Raw genomic sequence first — 20,220 nt, forward strand, 5'->3', positions numbered from 1 at the left:
TGTACCATTTTCTTAAAAAAAAAAAAAATGGGGAAAAAACTGTAAAAATACAGTTTATAAAGCAATACATACAGCTACATAAATCCTTCGTTTGTACTTGCTGAATTAACACACTTGGATATAATGACGGCTTCTATACTGCCTCAATAAAAGTTCTCTACTTTTTCACTAAATTGGGTGCATAGCTCTTTGTAATTAAATAAGTGCTCGCTATTTTTTTTTTTTTTTTTTTTTTTTTTTTTTTTTTTCTTTTTTTTCGTCTTTTAATGGAGTGCATTGTTATAATTTGATCTGTCGCTGCAAACTGGGGGAAAATGTCCAAATGTCCTGAACATGCCTGAACGTCGCATTTTTTCAACGAAAGCATTCTTGAATGTTTACGTTCATCACCATGGCGATGGTGTAGGAGGCGGGTCGGTTCGCGAGCTGGTGACGTTTACAGCTAGGTACAAACCAATCAGAAATCTATTATTCTGCCGTACTGACGTCACTGTTAAAGCGAAATGAACCGTTACTTGGTTGCTGAAATTCTACTACTGGAAGGGACGGAAGATATGGCCAAATACCAGCGTATGCTTAATTAAAGCCCTGGGCCGGTGTCGACGTCTTCCCAACATTACTGTTCATTCTTCGGAGGATTTTTAAATAATGGACTAAAATTAAGTATCTAGCGGCTACAGAGGTACTTTCTGGGGGGCGTTTGGATCGAGATGATCTCCAACTCCGGGGTGAGTGACTGCAGCAACCTTAAACCACCATGAAACTGTATGTGCAGTTCTTTAAAATGGGCAGAGGTTTATTCCGGACAATTAAGGCAGATCTTCATATAGAAGGTATAATGATCAAGCTTACCTTTCCAAAAAAAAACAAATCATACATTTTAAAAGACACAGTTTTATGTTTTGAAATCTGGACATACACATTCCATAATGTCCTGGAGAATGAATAACGACCGAAACAACTCTAGAAAGTTCGAATATAGCTAATAAATTAAGCTGATTTAGTCATATTCAGCTGTGTTGAGTTGGTAAGTTATATCCCCGCCTGTTAAAACGTACTGTGTGTGTCTAGTTTGCGCATACGCAGTCTCAAGTCGCTGTCACAGCACAGCTTGCCACGGTGCGGCTTTCCTGGCTACACCGACTGTACTTGCTGGAGTTAGCTAGCTGAGTGACTAATAAACTGACCGATGTGGGGTATTTTATTAAGATTACACAGATGGGATCGTAATATTGGTTGATTTATAGTGTTGGGTTAACTTTGTGATTCCCGTGACTTCCTCTCAGCCCCAGGGGTAGTTGATGAGACCAATAAGTTGTTGTGACTATAGCCTCTCCGCCCCTTTCACGGGCAGCGGTCTGCTTTGCTCCGCTTCCATTACTAGGCAACGCCGGGGAGGTCTGACCGGACCGCTTCTGTTAAAAACCCCCGGAATAACCTAATTTCCTCAGTTTATGTGTTTAAAAATAGTGTATTCACAGTCAAATTAGTTAAAAACTGCACCAATGTCTCAGCTCATCGAGTATTACACGGGGGGGGGGGGGGTGCTTGTGGGTACCGTCCCGTCCCTGCTGGCGTCACGTAACGCTATACCCCGCTCTCACAGTCGCTCTTTTTCCATTGTCTCCCCAACACACGTCAACTGTTTCCGCGTGCCAGAAAATACTCGATTTCACTTGGAGTCCAGCTGTTAACCCTTTTCTTTAAAGCAGCGGTATTATTTAAATTAGGGAATTTTAAGATTACAAATAAGAAATAAAGTCACTTAAAGATAAAATGTGATGAAACAACACGGCATCCTCGCAGTGCCCCTCTCAATCTGCTGCTACGGCAGTGCAGTGAACGTGATGCTTACCCAGCTTAGCTTATAAAAAGCTTTAATGCTAGTCCTTTAAGAGCGAATAGGAATGCCAGAGAGTGTTGAGAGACCTGTGGAGGTCATAGGCGTCTGCTATATTTACCAGCTCTGTAACTTGATCTGTGGCATTCTGGATAGCCGTGGCCATACTGTCCTCTCTCACAAACACTTTGGGTCCACAGCGTCCCAAGCTATCTGTTGACCCGTCCGCTCAGAACAAGGGTGAGCTCCTAAAACCAAACTAAACTCACAATTCTTCTTCCCTTTCCCTCTTTTTAGGTGTGTGGTGTTGGATGTTTGCTCAGATGAATCAGGATGTGGGAAAAAGTTTCAGAATGTAGTTTTCTTGCATGAGTACAGGAATGTATGGTGTGCATACAGTATTTACAGTATAGTAGCAGCTGGTGACTTTTCCAGATTTGATGGTAAACTAAAACAAACTGGGTGTGTGTTATATTATCCTAAGTCAAACATGTAATTTCTGTTAAATAAAATCATCTTTTGTTGTCAAACTGTTTTAACGTAATAGAATTATGGAAATAGTTTCCACTTAAATTGAATCCTTTGAACTAAAGTTAGATATTCTGGCTAAACTTGATGTATTTGATTTACTGTTAGTTAATTATCATGGTTCACTCCAACTAGTTCTGTAAGGGTAAAATGACACATTAACCAGTATCTGACTTGATTTTCTTGTGCCATTTAAACTTGTATGAACAGAGTTTGAGGTGCTTAATTAAATAAGTAAGTTACAGCTACTATTTATTCGAAATGCAATTAAATCATATGTTTACCCCCAGCTGGTGTCAAGTTCGGAAAAGAAAAACACAGAGCAAACAGAATTAGTTGGAATAAAACTTTACTTTATAAACAGTCTAATGTCTGAATGAAAATACATTTATTACTTTACTTTTACATGGGATGTTGTTTTATTTTGGCAATTTATTTTCTGGGGGTACTTCATTTTTCTCGGCTAGTCTATGTCAGGGTTGGCAGCCTATCATCTCACCATTTGTGGATGTTGGAACCCTGAACTACTAGTTGTTTCAATCTTATTGCAGACTACGAGTTTCAATGCATCCATGTTTCCACACGGATGCACGTAAAGCTTGTTTGACGGGACATGGTAGTGAGGTAGGCAGTAGCATTAAGGGTCTTGCCTGAGGACCTAAAAACCTGTCCTTAGGCCTGTGCCGAATTTGAACTCGGATCTCCCGTGTGGGAGCTGGATTCCTTGCTAAATGATCTGTGCTACACTGAAAATATAACAAGAATGTAGAACATTTAAGTCGGTGTCGTATTGGTCTGATGATGCCAGAATGTGAAAGGCATGATGAGGAGGACTGTTTAAATGCAGGTCATCAGAGCAGCGAAGCTGAGTGAAGTACCACCAGAAACATCTGTCTTCCATTAAACATTACAAAGCCAAAATAGAACCAAGATCGCATGTAAAAGTAAAGCTATGAAATGTATTCTTGTTATGGAATTTGACTTTGTTTACAAAATAAAGTTTTATTTCAACAATGTTTTTTTTTTCAAAGTTGACACCAGTTGGGGGTAAACATGTGATTAAATTGTATTTCTAATACACTTCACTTTGTATTGTTGTATCAACACAATTAATTCTTGTAAGTGGCCTATTTTAAAAAGTAGTTTTGAATAATTGCTTTAAAAATGACCTCATACTCCTATCATATAAGTTAAAATGGCACAAGTAACCCAAATACATCAAGATGAACCAGAATATTTTACTTTAGTTCAGTCAACAACTTCTTTCTCACTAAATGAAAGCATTTGATTTAGGTGGAGATTGTTTCCAAAATTCTGTTATGTTCTAACTAGTTATTATTTTAGACAAATGCATCACTCTTTCATGTTTGAATATGATGTCCAAAGAATCGAGCCATGGCCTGCGTGGAAAAATACACAACAGATTTTATCTTTACCTGTCAGTTTATGGACTTGTAGGCAATATGTTACAGAGATTCTCCATAAGGGGAGCGGTCATTTCAGACATTCATGCCTTTCAGATAACAGTTATCGCACAAAGTACAGTGTTGTCCCCTGTGTGACATGTCGCATGTGTGTGTTTCCACAGAAGTGATCTCAAAGCTTGTGTTTACACTGTGGGGTAGCAACGGCAGAATGAGCTGCCCCGGAGCCCTCACAGTCTGCGGGGACTGACACAGCTACAAATACAGCAGGTAACTTCACACACACATACACACACATGCCTTTACACACACAGCTCTATCCCCACTGGTTTTACACCACTGAATGCTGGTTCACAAGTTACACCCCAGTTCAAAAGAAAGTAAAAAAAAAAGAGTATAAAAATAAGTTTTGAGATGTGTTTTATCAGATTATTTAGTGACTCAGAGATATTTGGAAGTTGCTGCTCCCTCTCTCGTTACAGTATCGCTGATATGAAGCCTTTCAGGCTATTATACTGGACATTCAGACGGGAGTAGATAATAGAACAATAACATTACCATATTCACTTGTTTAGATATAAAATCTAGCACACAATAAAGCTGGTATTTATATTCTTATTGAGACTGATTTATAAAAATTCCTTTAAATAAAAAAAATAAAGACTTGCCTGACAGTGAAGTGTCTGGTATGTCTGCAGTAAGGCTGGGAGGGACCGGGACAAAGTAAAGCTAACAAACTGTGTTGCTGCTGAAGACAGGGGCATATCCAGGAATTTGTTTTTACAAATTTCACTAAAGGCAACATCTCAGGATTATTGTTAACTTTGGTTAGAATGCTGATATTAAAATATCTTTAAGCTCTTTCCAATGTCAAAAGCAAAACTCTGTTTACAGATTTTAAAGAATTTTATAAAAGGTACTTTAAAGAATGAGATGAATAGGATCAAAAGCAAGAAAGTCATTAAGAAAGGCTTTAAACATTACTCATATTACATAGCACAGAGAAAGACCAATAATCTGCCTTATTTAATTTAGAGTTTAGATTTAAAGTGTTTTACAGAACACATAAGAAGACAAAAGGGCAACAATTAAAACAACTGAAATAAAATTATTGAAAATTATAAAGATGAAAAATAGATACTTCTAAATCAACTTTCAGATAACAATAAATAGTGGTAAAAGCGAGAAAATATGTATTTACCTTGGTTTCCATGTTAATAAAATTGACAAGCTACCGGTCAGAATTACACAAAATGTCACGAAAGCAGATTTTCTTGGTCTGATTATTGTCAAAAAAATAATCACAATTTTACGATTATCACGATTGTTATGAATTAATTAATTTCCCAACACTATAAATGTAAAACATCTGTTCTGTGGAATGAACACATTTCTTTTTTCTTTCATATCAGCTCATTAACAACAACGTTATCACACGTCACATTAAAAATGCGAGTTTGGCATCACGTCGGTGAGAGAAGCTGATCGTGATCATATAGGTGCTTTGTTTGGTGGCTGTGGAACATCTGGAGTTCAGGTGGAGAAAGCTTTGCAGATACAGATCAATAAATCATTTTAGTAGGAAAGTAGGAAAAGAATTTAAATTCAGATCGTTCCTGCTGCAGGTTCATTGGGCTGAAGGAACTATCTGAATTCAATAAGCCAGGTTTCATGTGGACTTCAAAATTAAATAATCACAATATTCTGCTTTTACACTGAGATCAGGCAGACTGATTTGATTTGAATGGAATAAAGAGATTGCATCTAGAAGAGCTAAATCAATTACTCAGGCCAATAAATCAGCCCGTATCAGCTCTTTGCAGACATGTGGTATCCACTTACATGGTAGCTGAAGAGTAACAAGATAAAGCAGCTTCCTGGGAAGAAACACTTTTGTTATGATGTGGGTGGTTCCTTTCAGCAGGACAATGCACCATCCACAGTTTACAGCAGGTAACCGAATGCTCTGAATAGATGAAAAATGACTGAACTATTTGCTAAAACACAGAAATCAATACTTTTAGAGCAGCCCTGATTTCTAACTTAAAACTTGCCCGGATGTCATTTTTATCACAAAGAACAGAGAGAATCTGTCCAGGCCCTGCCTCTAAGTCTTCTCATCCAGAGCGTCTCCTGTTTGTGTTGAGATGGGACATATGAAGCTTCCTGTCCTGTGTGTAAAAAAAAAAAAAATTAGCTGTTACCTGTAAATTAAACCTTAATGACTGACCAGATGATGAGCTCTGAATGAAGACCCAGTCCGGTCCGTTGTCACTGCTGCATTTACAGCTTCGTGTGTGAATCACCAACAGATGGTGGTAGTAAGAAATGCTCATCAGCTGCTCCTCTCGGCTGTGAAGATCTGTAATCAGGAGTATCAGAAAATTTTTACTTCCTGTTGTAAACTTTGAGTTTACTGTTTCTTGGTGGTGTGACCTGTTTAATAAAAATCTGTTCAAAGATGCAAAATGAAACATGACTATAGTATTCAGAGCCCCAGAGCAATGTTAGACTCCACTGGCAGGGTTCATAAAACCTCCTCTTTCAGAGCACTTTTATGAACCAGATCCTAAAATTCTGCAGTTAGATGGGTCTAAAATGCAGCAGAACTTGCAATTCTACAATAGATGAGGCTGAGGTAAAAAGGTAAAAGGTGTTGAAGTGGATCTAAGCAGCTGTTTGAGACGACAGGAAAGATCCAGATTTTACATCTAAGTGTAATTTAACCGTTTTTCCGCTTGGCGCAAATTTGCAACAAACCACTTCTGGCTATTTTTAAAGAATTTTTTTTAATCTTATTTAATTTATTTTGTTAATATTATTTATTTACTTATTTTTATATAATTTATTTATTTATTGCTATTAATTTATTTTATATTTAATAGTATTTGAATTTTTTCCTGTCTTTTTTTTTGTTTGTTTTTTCTTATTTTTTACAGTATTTATTTTGTTGTTTTTTTACAGTTCTGCCTTCAGGTTTGCATCCTCTGAGGAGGTGATTTTTTGGGGGCCATTTTTCAGAAAATATAAATGGAAGCAAAATAAAAGCTTCTCTTTTATCCATGGTTATGGCTGGTCATTTATTATCAAAACATTGTGTTTGCTCTTTTTAAAATGACATCAAAATGACAACATAAACTGACCAAACCCTGATCAAAAGTTTGTTTTTTTTGTGTGAGTGAAGTTTTTTTTTTTGGTCAGTTCAAAACAAATAGAATACTGTTTGAGTGAAACAATCTATTTGCAGCTCATGTAAATAGCCAGGGTTTATGTGGGTGGATTAGTAACATCCTCATGCCAGAACTTCTGGTGTCCCAGCAGAACATTGCATTATAAACCAGATGATTAACGCCATTTACCCTACCTCTCTCTTTGTTCCCTTCCTGATTCTCATCTTCTCCTCTGATTTGTTTCAGTTCCTGGTCGCGTGTCAGCTATTCTGCTCAGCACTGTCCCAGTGATTTCTGAGGGTATTGCTCCGTCTTCTGCATCAAGCGCTATGCGTCGCCAAATTTTGCGCGTAACTGACACAAAAGACGGATGAAACTGTCCGTCCGTCTGCGTAGCCGTCTTCTGTGTGGATGGATTTGAGGGCATCACATGCATGGGGGATGAGGATGTTTTACACCCGCACTTTTCCTGGTGAGAGGGTTCAACATCCGCATTGTTCCTGCATTAAAAAAAAAAAAAACTTTTCATGTAGTTTTAAACAAACATCACTGTTCTGATCGTCTCTCTGTCTGTCCAGCCCAGCCTCCTCCCCCTCACCTGTTGTTTTGTGACACCGGCTGTCAGCGATCAGCTGATCGGCTTTTCTTGTGCTAGTACAGTCTCTCTTGATGCGTTCATCTTTCAGCTGAGAAGGAGGAAACTAGGGTTCATGGTTCACACATATTTACCGAAAAGTATTGTTTTTGGACACATTAGCAAAAGTAAGTTAAACTTATCAGTCTCATGTTAATCAGACACATGTTAGTGTAACGTGAAGCTTAAGAATGAAAAATGTTGATAGTAGTATTTCAGTTAGATATTGTTCGCTGTTATTTCATAACATTTCAGTACTAATCAGGTTTGCTAGTTAAACAGCTGTAAAATCGACTAGTCATCAGACAGCCATGTCCCCATCTATGGAGATATCTGAACATTATATATATGCGTGTGTGTGTATGTGTGTGTGTGTGTGTAAAGACCACGTTCAGCAGGTGCATCTGGCAGTTACAGGTGACTTGGACATTTATGGAGTGATATTCTTGTGGTTAAGGGACCGTCGCTGGCCTGTGTGCAGTTTTATTAGATTTTAATTAACAGAACAGCAGAAAACTACACAAATGCTGATGTGTGTCAGCTTTCAGATGTTCGTAAGAGTACTTTTGAGTGTTTGTACGAAGATTCAAAGATTTTAATGAATGCCACAATTTTTGTAAAATGTTTGTAAGCTTTAATAACCTATTTGTTCGTGAGAACGGTTGGTTAATAAGTTCCAATGTTTTTTAACAAATAGTTGGAATAACTGTTTATAATATAGTAATTAATGGGATTACACACTCTTAGTGTGGCGTAAAATACCTAAACCAAGTGGTAGAAATGGCTCAGGTAGGTTTATTTCCACAATTTTTTAAATAAAATTTACTACACTCACTGAAAAAAAGGTTTTACTATGGTAGACGAAAAGGGGTTAAAGTAATACTGTGTAACTTTTCTGACCATAAACGTGTACTGTGGCAGATTACTCAAAGAAACAAAAGATGGCATTATCATAGAAAGAGAGGAAAAGAAAGAGAAAGTGACAGAGCAAGCGGCGAGACATATAAGACAAGACAAGAATCAACACTTACTGACTTTTACTGACTGGAATTCTTAGAGAAGAGACAGGATGAGGATGGATGCTGAATTAGCCAGCTTACGGGGGGCGAAGAGTGAAAATCTGCCGAAGTTCACAAGTGTTTGTTTAAAATATAAAGTGAATTACATTTTAATTTTTCTTTCTTTAGAAAGAGAAACAGCAGGTATCAGCTGTGTGATGTTTTGTTTTGTTTGTGTTCATGTAAAAAAGATTTAGCTAAGTTCTGTGAAACCTGCCCTTGTAGGTGAAACCTCATCTTTCAGCTCTTTGCCAGCAGGACATCAGCCATCAGCTGCTAACACTTCTCTCCCTCTGTACTCATGCCGTAACTTCTGCCACTTTGCTGGGAGCTTTTTTAATCCACTGCATCAGAACTGAAGTCGGTAGGCATAGTTTTCATCTTTGCTCCTGTTTTTAGCGTTGCGTTGTTTCCAGCATCGAGACTTTATTTTGTCTGTGATTCACTGAAAGAAGGAAAGGCATGCAGCCCCTGTCTCCAGCTCTGATAGGGAGTTTAAATTGCCCATAGATCACACCTCACTGGTACTTTAAGTAATTTTTGCATTGGTAGCAAGCAAACAAATGCAGCTTGTTGCCTCTGTAGCTATAGTAACCACTGCTTGGAGCAGCCTCAGGGGAGGCCAAAAATGTAGAGTAACCAGTGTGTGCTGTTGTTTCCGTGGAGACGTCTCCTCTCAGAAGTGAAATCCATAGTTTATTTTTTTGTTTGTTTTCTCACAGTCCACAGTGTCCATGTTGTGTGATGTTAACCCGTTAGGTGGGATCTGTTGTTTGCAGCTTGGCCTGTGCTTCACTCACTGCCCTGTTCCACCTCTGTGTGCTGTGCTCGTGTTGATTATTCAAAAAATAAAGTTTTTATTACTGTCATTTTGACCAATCACCATTATTCATTACAACTAAAAAGAACAAATTGTGTGTGAGCGCGAGGCAGCACCAGACAGGCCAATCCCGCTGCACCAGTGTAGTGATTGTTTTATCTGTTTTTGTCCCTCTCCTCTTGTGGGACAGTCCAGGCCCGTATTGCATACAAACCAATAGGGTGTCAGAATGGTGTATGTTTATACATCTCATCCAGCCACAATGAAATTCATTATATCTGGATGGCTCAATTCATCTGCATAGTTTTTTTTTGACAATGACAAGCCAGAATTTAAACAAGCAGAAATTAAACAGGTAACGAGGCTATTTTTAAAATTTAAGGAGTAGAAAGTACAGATAATTGTGTAAAAATGTAGGGAGTAGAAGTAAAGAGTAGAATAAACTTTAGTTAGATAAAGTATTTGTACCTCGATACTTGACACCTCGGACCTTACATTGGCATGGTTGTTAGCCAGTACAGGAGCTGTGTCCCAGTTCAGGGTCTACACACTCTGAAGTGCAGATTCATTAGCTACATACGTCATCATGGTGACTGTCCCATTTCAAAGGAAACCGAATCCACCTCAAATGGCCTCAAACGAAGGCTGCTGGGGATGCATCCCTTACAGCCTCTTTTCTCCCAGAGTTTATTGTGCACAACAAGTTGCAACACACTTATTAAACGTTGGCATTCAAATTCTGTAATATTTTATATTAGTGGATATTTAAGGGGTTAATTAATTGTCTATGGGCTCAATATTAGGTCATAAACATGCTGCAGTTGTAAATGAATGTTTGCATCTGTACATCAAGCTTGTCACCCTGTAAAATAAATCTGCCTGAAAAATTTCAAGTTTGCAAATGTGCAGAAAAGAGTTTGCATGGTTGTAAAAAAGATTAGTATTTTTGAAAATAAAATTAAAGTTCTTTTGCAAAAACCCTGTTCACAGATGCAAAGTACAAAATGCATGCGAGACTCTCAAGTTCCAGTTGCGCAATATGTCCATATCTTTACACTTCTATCTGATTGGATGGTCATAAATCAAGCTATCCAATCAGAGAGAAAACGGCTTCCCCACCTCACATAACGCAAACATTTATTTACAGCTGCAAAATCTTTATGACTCAATATTGACTTAAAACCAAGTTTTTACAACAAAAGTTAAAAAATGATAAAATAAAATAGATACAGTAAAAAAAAAAATAATAATAATGAAGAAATAACTAACAGAAAACAACTGGTATAACATTAAAGAAGATTAAATATTAAATTAATTAATAGCACTAAATAGATAACTAATTGTAGTGAAAAAAACTGATTAATTATTAATTTAAACGATAAATAGAATTTTAAAAGGACAAGAGGCGATTTGCCGCAAATTTTTGACACGTTGTCAAGGGTTTAATCAAATTTAAGTGATGTGGGATTTTCTTCTGACCTCATTTCTAGTTCCGGGACTGTGGCTCATCGCTGTTCTTTGTGGTTTTGTGAGGTTCTGGATGTTTCTTTACCCAGTTTTAATAGCAATATGACCAGCTTTTTCATTTGGAGATTAGCAGCTCAATCCATCTGAAACAGAGGAACTTCTGCTCTCTGCATCCATTTATGTTTGTGTGGGAGTGTGTGTGTGTGTTTTAGCTGAACTAAAATACACACCTACTGCCAGAGTATATATACAAAACGTGTGTTTAGGCGGCTGGGCCCAGCAGTTGGTGCTGCTAGCTTTGTGGGCTTAGCATGGCCACAGCTGCATCTCTGTGTTTTGGCCAGCAGCATGCGATGGCCGGTCTCCAACACCACGCTCATGTGCCTACTCCAGATCCATACGCTGAATTATTGAAAGAGTCACACAAAGATCCAGAGAGAGCCACGCAAGGAGAAAGCTACATGACCCAGAAGGATGGGAAATTACATCGAGGAGAAGGGGGTACACTCACAGGATAGGCTGAGGAGGAAAAGAAAGTGAGAGAGGATAGGAAGCAGAGAGAGAGACAGAGAAAAACAGACGCAGACAGACTGAAGAAATAGGAGCCTCTCTCTCTGAGCTCAACGCGGATCAGCAACACTAGATACTTTATTATTCAGACGCTGCTGCGCATGTGAGCAGGACTCGCTGAGAATCAGCCAACACAGGAACACTGTGTGCTGCCTGGCCTTTACCTCCAGCACCCGGGTCCTGCAGGACAGGAGATTTGCAATCTAAAGTGTTGAAATAACCAGAAAAGATTGTGTTGTGTCTATTTATATTTTGACCTTTTTTGGCCTTGGCTTAAAGACGGTTCCAGGTTGTTTTTTCCAGACAAGCAGGTTGTAAGCATCACCGAAAATCATCAAGCTGCAAGTAGTGTTAATCTAGTTACCACAAACTTCCGTCTTATTTACAGTGCTCCTTTGCGTGGAATGGCATGCAGTGACTTTATAATGACATGCTTGGTGACTCTCAAATATCAGCCTCCAGTTCATGTAGTACAGACCAGGGATGTGCATGACTAGTCGACTAATGATTTAGACTTTTAGTTTAGTTTAAAGGTTTTAGTATTATCACTCATATATTTGTTTTATTTAGTCCATTTTTATTATTTTTATATATATCTTTTACTTATTAATTATGTACTTATTATTTTATGTTTTTTATGGTTCTTATTGTTAGGGTTAGGCTTAGGTTTATTTGGTTTAGGTTTATTTTTATCTCTTTTTTAACTTTTTAATTTCAGTGTTTTCTCTTTGGGATCCTCCACATCGGGGGTGATGTCTACTTGGTCTGTGGGTCGTTGCTGTGGCCATCGCCCTGGTCAGGGTGGTTGGTGGGGTCCTGCACTGCAGTCCTGGCTGTAGTATGGAGCCCCTGCCTGCCCTGATCTTGGCGGTTTCCTATGGTGATGCATCTATAGTCCTGGTGAGGCGGCTACTGGGGTGGATGGATCCCCAAGATATTGCTTCCTCACCTCAGTGTCAGGGTAGATTTTTATCTCCTGATGTTTATCTTTAGTTTGTTTTTATACTGATGTTTCAGCTATGGAGACAGAAACAAGAAGTCCGAGTTTATGCTTATGCAGAGGGTTGGGGGTTGTATATGTGTGCTGTGTGGGTCTGAATGTGCAGGCGTGTGTGAGAGCATGATCAGGTTTGTGTTAATGAACTTTGTTTTTTACTTGTGTGTGAAGGTCTTATATATAATATATAAGTATATATATATATATATATATATATATATATGACATGTTAGTGCACAGTCGCCATGATTGCTGGTAGTGGACTAGGTTTCTTCACTGATCCAGCAGATGGGTTCTGATAAGTTTATCCACGTGATGTTGTTTCTGGACTATCACAGCATTAAAGCAGCTCCCTGTTATCTCAGCTGCTTCTCAGTGGATAGAAGAAATGATTCACTGAGAACCTGCTTCCTGTCTGGAAATCACTAAAAAAAACTTAATGGTTGGGAAACTGATTATATTTCTTCAGCATTGCGGCGTGCCCTTTCTGTAGAGCAAAACAAAGGGAAAACAATATTTTTCTTTTGTTTTTGTTTGTTTGTTTGCAAACATACTCAACTTACGAAATACTAAATGAAAAATAAACAATCCACTCTCAGTTTTTTACTTTATTAATACGCTCTTTCTCAAGTGGGGGTACACATACCCCTTGGGGGTATGTTGAGAACCTCCAAGGGGTATGTGAGAATTGTAACAAAATAGTGCTCATGTAAAAGTTAAAAATAATGGATTTAAACATAATTAGGTTTTTTTTTTAGTGATTTTCAAGGCATCCAAAGCATTTTACATTGAATCCATTATTCATTCACACCATCTTCATACTTGGTGATGGTAGATACACATATAGCTACAGCTGTCTTGAGGCAGGACTGACTGCACATGGAAGCCAAGTCTGTCCCAACGGTGTCTTCTCCGACTACATCAGACATTCATACACCAGCAATGCTGACACTGGAGGCAAGGAGGGTGTCCTACCCAGGGCACAACAAAAGATTGATGGGGTGGGGATTTGAACCGCCAACCCATGATAATTGAAAGCATGGTTGAGATGTAGCAGTGAAGTTGGCTTGGAAAACACAGAGAAGAACCAAAGACGGAGAAAAGTAAGCAAGTTAAGTTCTGTTAGGATTTAGCTCAATAGTTTTTAATGTGGATTCACATCCATGGCAACCAACCTAGCCAAGGACATGTTTTTATTTGTGTAGAAACTAGCTAACAGAGCATGACGCCAGGAAGATCTCTTGCAGCTTATTACTAGAAAGATGTCTTCCACAGGACAGTTTTTCCAGAGCTCAGGGGCCTCATTTATCAAACTGTCTACAGTGCAAAAAGGAAATGTGGCGCACAAAAAAAACTTTCAGATTCATAAAGCTTGCGCACGTGGCCCGTCCCACGCTTGTTTTCTGTTCATATAATCAGACTTAACTCTAAAGTTGGCGCACATGAGGGAGCGCCTTGCCACACCCTTGGGGTGGCCATAGAAGGTCAGGTGAATACCTATATTAAATATTCATCATATAATTTCCATGATGCCTCAGGAGGGGATAAGAACAAAAAAGCGTAATTTTTCGGTGTGTGAGACAGAGGATCCTGATGGACCACGTTGACAAACCTAAAAAGGTTTTATTTGGTGGGCATGGCGTGGACATTACCAGTGTCAGAAAGGCAGAGGAGTGCGGCAGATACTGTCAACGCTGTGTCAGAACTTAGCGGCAACATGCAGGTGTAAAATGTGAAGTGCAAAAATTGCAATTCACCCCTCATCCAACTAGGGGCTGTCAATCCTCATTACCTCCCATGTTAAAAAGACTAACTTCACAGCAGAAATAAACATGTTTAAAGCCTGGTACAAAAAGGAAGAACAAAATTTGAAAGCAAGAAGGGACTTTTTCAGTGTGAGAGCAGAGTTTTGAGAGAGAATATGATATTTGAGCGTGAAAACAAGAAATCTTGCTCCTCAAATCAAACAATTGTGCTCTTAATTAAAGATAGGAAATAACAGCTCTAAAACTGTCCACCTTATTTAGCTGGATGGATTTTATAACATGTAAGTTTTGTTTGACAATAACAGAACAGAGTGTGCACTCTTAGTAGAATTAATATCAAATGTCCCTCTGTAAACAGCTTTAATATCTAACGTGGTGTGAAAGGTAATAGTGGATTGTGCACAAATATCTCCACATTTCACATCATTTCCTTGATTTTATTCTGTACCGGTGGTGTCACCGTTTCCCGTTTTTCTAGATTATGTGCGTACAACCTGGGTCAGAGTTGTGTGGAGGCAGAACATTTTCCCATCAAGTTTGATTTTCATAAATCCCAAAGTTGACTACATTTAGCGTACGCCGGTTTTTGTTCCTATGCCAGCTTGATAAATGAGGCCCCACGACCTCCTGCCGCTGAATGTTCAGAGAGAGGACAATGTTGGACAAAAACACACCAGAAAATCTCAAATCTGTGTCTGATGACACCCTTTGCTGCAGGACAGATACAAGGGAACAGATGTTGAGCTTGGTTAAGGGGTGCTTGAATGTGGTACATTGTTGAAAAAAGTTTGAGAAAACACTGCTTTAATGTGAGCTGAAAACCTGAGAGTGTGCTTTGTATCTGGATTACAGTAATGGTGAAAGAACATGATGTTAGTACATTAATATGTATGAGTCACTTCTTGAGAGCTGACTATAGCTAATGGATTTTATGTAGTCATGATGCACTGCTCATTCTCGAGTCATTTAGTCTCTTAAAAGCAGATTAATTCTTGGTGAGAGGAGGGTATGAATAATGGGCCCAACTGCTGTAAGTATTGATCAGATTGTTGCTGATGAACTATACAGAACTTGTGTCTCTTTGCTGGTGTCTGCAGTACGATGCAGTCTTCCAGAGGCTCTCTCTCTCTGTGGCTGAGAAAACAGCAGCATGTCTCGCGTCTCCTCCACCGCCAAGCGCTATACTGGCTCCTCCTACACCAGCCACTACAGCTCCTACGGCTCCTCCCGAACCCCGGCCTTAGCTCCTACAGCGAGCGGGACAAGCTGTCCACATACAAGTCCCCTTCCTCTCACCTCTTCTTCAGGTTACTCCTCCAGCTATCTAAGCAGCTCTGCTGTCCGCAGCCGTAACTACAGCACCTCTTCTGACCCCGACCGGGCCGAACTAAACCATCCCACGTACCGACATACTTGGAAGCAGCAGCAGCCGTCGAGTGAGAGCCTCAGCAGAACCCCCATCAAGAGCTATGGAGGGTCAGGGCTGAGTGGGGGGTCTGTCTATTCTGGCTACAGCTCCTACTCTTCATCCCCAGCCCAGTCCAGCTACCTCTCCTCTTCACCAGTGGCCTCCAGCATCTCGCTCAATCGACGGAAATCCGTATCACAGAGCGACCTGAGCAGGGACCTGGCCGGTGTAGGCCTGAGCGAAGCTTCCTCCTCTTCCTCCACCCCGTCCTCTTCCACCAGTGCCCTGCGAAGTGTGTACCGGAGTCGAACTGCAGATGTTACTGACTCGTATGGTGCTGGTTCCCGCCCGGTCTACTCAAGCCTGTCACGGAGCTCCACCCAGGAGGCCTTCAGCAGCAGCAGAGCATTCAGCTCTTCAGCATGGGAGCCAAGCAGCAACGGTCTATCTGACTCTTCAAACAGAGACTCCACGGTAAGGCCACATCCTGTCTTCTTCTGTTTTGCAGTTGCTTTCCTCAGTGAGAATCAATATCCAGGAGCTGAGTAAGCTTGTAAGGCAGCAGTCTTATCAAATGGTTTCATTTCATTAAGCCCATACATGGTGAAGCTCTGAAATGCTTTATAAATCTGGTAACACTGTTTTTGATCAAATGGGGGCACTGTGTTGGTCCAATTAGTTTTAGTACACTTCTTGTAAGAGACTCCACTCATTCAACCTTCCTTCTTATTTCTAGTTTGGTATTTTCTGTTAAAATAAGGGTATCAAAATGCTTTTTTTTCTTGTGCTATAAGAAGAACCAGTCCTATAACACTTTGTTCCCCAAACAGCACAGCAGGTCTTCGAGGCCTTGACTGTACAGGAGCATGTGTTAAATTGTCCACATAGAACGGGTTTAGGGTTTATCAACTAAATTTTTTATGTAACATTTCATTATTAAAACGTGTCTGAGAAACACCACAGTAAAAACTTTCCTTTTTAAAAACAAAAAAAGAAGAAGTAAGGCTATATGTTGATGGTTATCTTGACTTTGTCAAAGTACAGGATTCAGTCTAATGACAGCATAAAACCAAGCATGGTTTCAGCATGGGCTGGAGCAAGGTGGGCCACAGCTTTTTGGTAGTTGCATGAAGGAGGGTCTTCAAGGAAATTAGACTGGGAACTACCATCGCTGTAACATAAAAAGGAAGAGATCATCACTCTGTTCCCAACACCTTGGATTGTGTGACAAATGAAGCTCTTACCGTAGCATACACAACTGACCCGCACTAACCCAGCAATTAGCTAGCTTATACCTTTCTGAGAGAAAGTTTTGGCGCTGATGATCAGGGTCTGTAGGCCATTAGTCTCATCTTTAAGTTCAGTGTTACAGACTTGAGTTTCCTCCATGCAGGTCAGAAAGCTCAGCTGACCCATTTCCCCTCTGGGTTATTACCAGCAACCACTTACATGAGCAGAAGAGGTAGGGCGGAAAGGAGGGGAGAGCTTTGCAGACAAATCTGGGCTAGAACAAAGATCTTAGTGCATTTCACGTTGCTACAACCATCACTTGATATGTGTTGAAAATACAATCTTTAAAAAATTGATTCAGTCTCAAGATGTAATGTTCAAAAGATAAGCCCACACTCTCAGATTAACATCATAATGTGAATTTAACTTCAGACAAGAAATCCAGTTCACAAAAACATCAACATTTAAAATTACATCTGCCAGAGTCATTACATTTTATGTCCCTGCACCCAATATTAAATGGTTCCATTTCTTTTGTAAAATAAAAAATCCATCCAAACATTTTGATAACCACTTAATAAAAATGTAAAATAACAATTCTATTCTCGAGGATAGTGATAGATAGATAAAACTTTATTAATCTTCCAAGGAGACACACATATAAATAAAAATAGGATAAACGTTACTAACAATAGTAATAAAGGGTAACAGATAAAAAATTTTGTTCAGTTCAGACACATCTGGTTGAAGCAGCCTAATAGCTGAAGGGATGAACGACTTTTGGATGGTTCCACTGGTTTGTTATTGGACTTCTGTGCTCGTCAAGTGTCCACATGTGCACTTGACGAGTGCCAGGCCTGCAGACCTAAACGCATTGTGAGGGTCTGCTGGGAACATCTGGCGGAGTCCTCTGTCAGAAAAAAGTTTCAACTCTCATCTCGGGCAGAGCTTCATCCATGTACTGGGTGAGGCAGGGGACATTGAGTCCTAGTGGGCTGTGTTTCATGCCTCTATTGTACAACTGGGGCTGTGGCCATAAAGTGGTCCGTACCTGTCACAGTGGAAACCCCCAAACTCGTTGGTGAAAAGCAGCATTGAGGGATGCCGTCAAGCTGAAGAAGGAGTCCTATTGGGCCTTTTTGACCTGTGGTACTCCGGAGGCAGCTGACGGGTATCGACAGGCCTAAGCAGAACACAGCTTCGGTGTTCGTTGAGGCAAAACTTGGCATGGGAGGAGTTTAGAGAGGCCATGGAGAATGACTTCAGAATGGCTTTGAGGAGATTCTGGTCCACCAATGGGGATGGGGGTCTGCTGACCTCGAGTTTAAGTTCTAATCTTTTATCTGTTAAATGGTTTCTATTTGGATTTGCTGTAAGGCACATTGAGTTGCTTTTTTTGTAGCAAATGTGCCTTAAAAATAAAATTGCCTTGCCTTATATATCATATACTGTGTAGCTTCACCTTCGGATAAGCTAAAATGGACCATCTGACTTCATTTCCATGTGATCGTTTTGAGACTCAATCAGGAAATCTAGTCCAGGGCCATTGTTATCTAACCTAAGTTTAGAGACAGCTCCTGGAAAAGGACAATGAAAACCTTTCATTCCCACTTTTCTCTCTTTGACCTCCTGCAGATGACTGTTAGACCAGGGCAGCATGACCAAGTGTAAAACTGTGATTTGTGCCTAAGTAGCTCTGTGGTTTGTAGCTAGTGTCTAGACTTTTTGTTGAGTCAACAGTATTTTTAGAGTGTCTGACTCAGTTTGCCACCTTGCTCAGACAGCTTATGGTTGATTAAGGAAAGTGAAAAACAGTCTGGTACAAGGTGGCTTTTTTTTTTTTTTTGGCAAATAAAGATCAACACCTCAGTCTCAGTTTTTTAAAGCTTGTATTGTGGGTGTGTCTGATTGGTAGGGTTTGTAAGGTCAGTGTAGTACATCTGTCACATAACATTGTGCTTTTCCATATCCTCATTGTTTGTACTTCACAAATGATGAAAGATTTATGGATATAGTTTGTACTGCTTATCAGGTCAGAGTGATGGAGGCAGGAAGGTGTGCAGCAGCGGTGAGTTTTTTAAACCTCCTGCTTCTTCTGCATGTTACAGGCTGAAACTTTTACTGTCTGAACATCACCAGCTGCTGCGGCTCATTATCAGCTGTGCAAACGTCTTGATGTCTCAGATACGCTGATTGAACCCAACTTCTCCTCAATAGAGCTGAACTTAATCCACTTAGAAGTCTCGCCAACAGCTTAGGATTGTTATCTCATCCACTTCGGGGATCACTACTCTAAATCTTGTGGCTACAGAGCTGGCAGGATTTGATGAAGGTTGATCAATATACAGAGGAGCTTTACCTAGTAGGTTCAGTTCTACTTTCACCCCTTAACTCCTTAATGCAATTACATGAAAACAAAATGAATAACAGGAAAAAAGAAATAAAAAGAAAAAGACAGGAATAAAATAACTTTGTTTGTTCATGTAACAACGGATTTGTTGTTACATGAACGAGAAGATGGTAGCTAATGTGGCCTGGTTGCAGGTGGCTTCATGGACATCAGTCAGAGATGCAGAAGAGGTCCAGCAACAGTCAAATCTGGCCACAGCCAAGTGTGACGTACAAGTCCTCAAGAAATAGTGCAATACTATTGGACGGTTTTTGTTTTTTGCTGTTTCTTTTGTTTGTTTGTTTGTTTTTTTTATAGTCCTTTGCTTTAATCGGCTGCTCACTTTCAAAAGATTTCAAATTTTTGCTATGAACCTGTGAACTTCAGATCTGTAGCAACCCTAAAACTTGGGTCAGAAGATAATTCAGTGGCTTTGTAAAAAACTTCAGCCTTTATTTTCCTTCCAGTTCTGCAGTGAACTGAACAAAAGATGCCATTATGTCCTAAAGTAAAAACACAATTTCTTCTGGGACTCTCCCACATCCTCGCTGGGCATGTTGGGTTTTAGCAACAGTGTGTGCAAGTTAAAGAATGTCATGTACATGGTCGGTACGAGGAGTAACGGTGCAACGGTTGCAAAGCTAAATGTTTAATGTAAGCTACATTTAATTACTTAATTATTACCAATAGATTCTGATCCGATCACACCCATGTGGATCCAAATTTCATTCCGATTGAGAGGTGCAGGCTATGCCGATTGGTATTCCAATCAGCATACATTATTCTGAATTTCGGGTCGAAATTATCCATACTGCGCATGCCTGTTACGTCTGGTGCATATCAACGTTGCCCTTTACGTCACGGCTAGTGGAAGACATGGTGGGACCAAAACAAAACTGATCCATATGTGATACAAATG

The 20,220-nt window shown here is 39.7% G+C and overlaps 1 pseudogene; it reads left to right on the forward strand.

The window, feature by feature from the left end:
• Window positions 1-507: 507 nt before the first annotated feature.
• The window catches only part of LOC121645783, a 53,183-nt pseudogene continuing 33,470 nt past the window's right edge, over window positions 508-20,220 (forward strand).

This window comes from Melanotaenia boesemani, chromosome 9 (genome assembly GCF_017639745.1).
Source record: "Melanotaenia boesemani isolate fMelBoe1 chromosome 9, fMelBoe1.pri, whole genome shotgun sequence".
Taxonomy (NCBI): Eukaryota; Metazoa; Chordata; class Actinopteri; order Atheriniformes; family Melanotaeniidae; genus Melanotaenia; species Melanotaenia boesemani.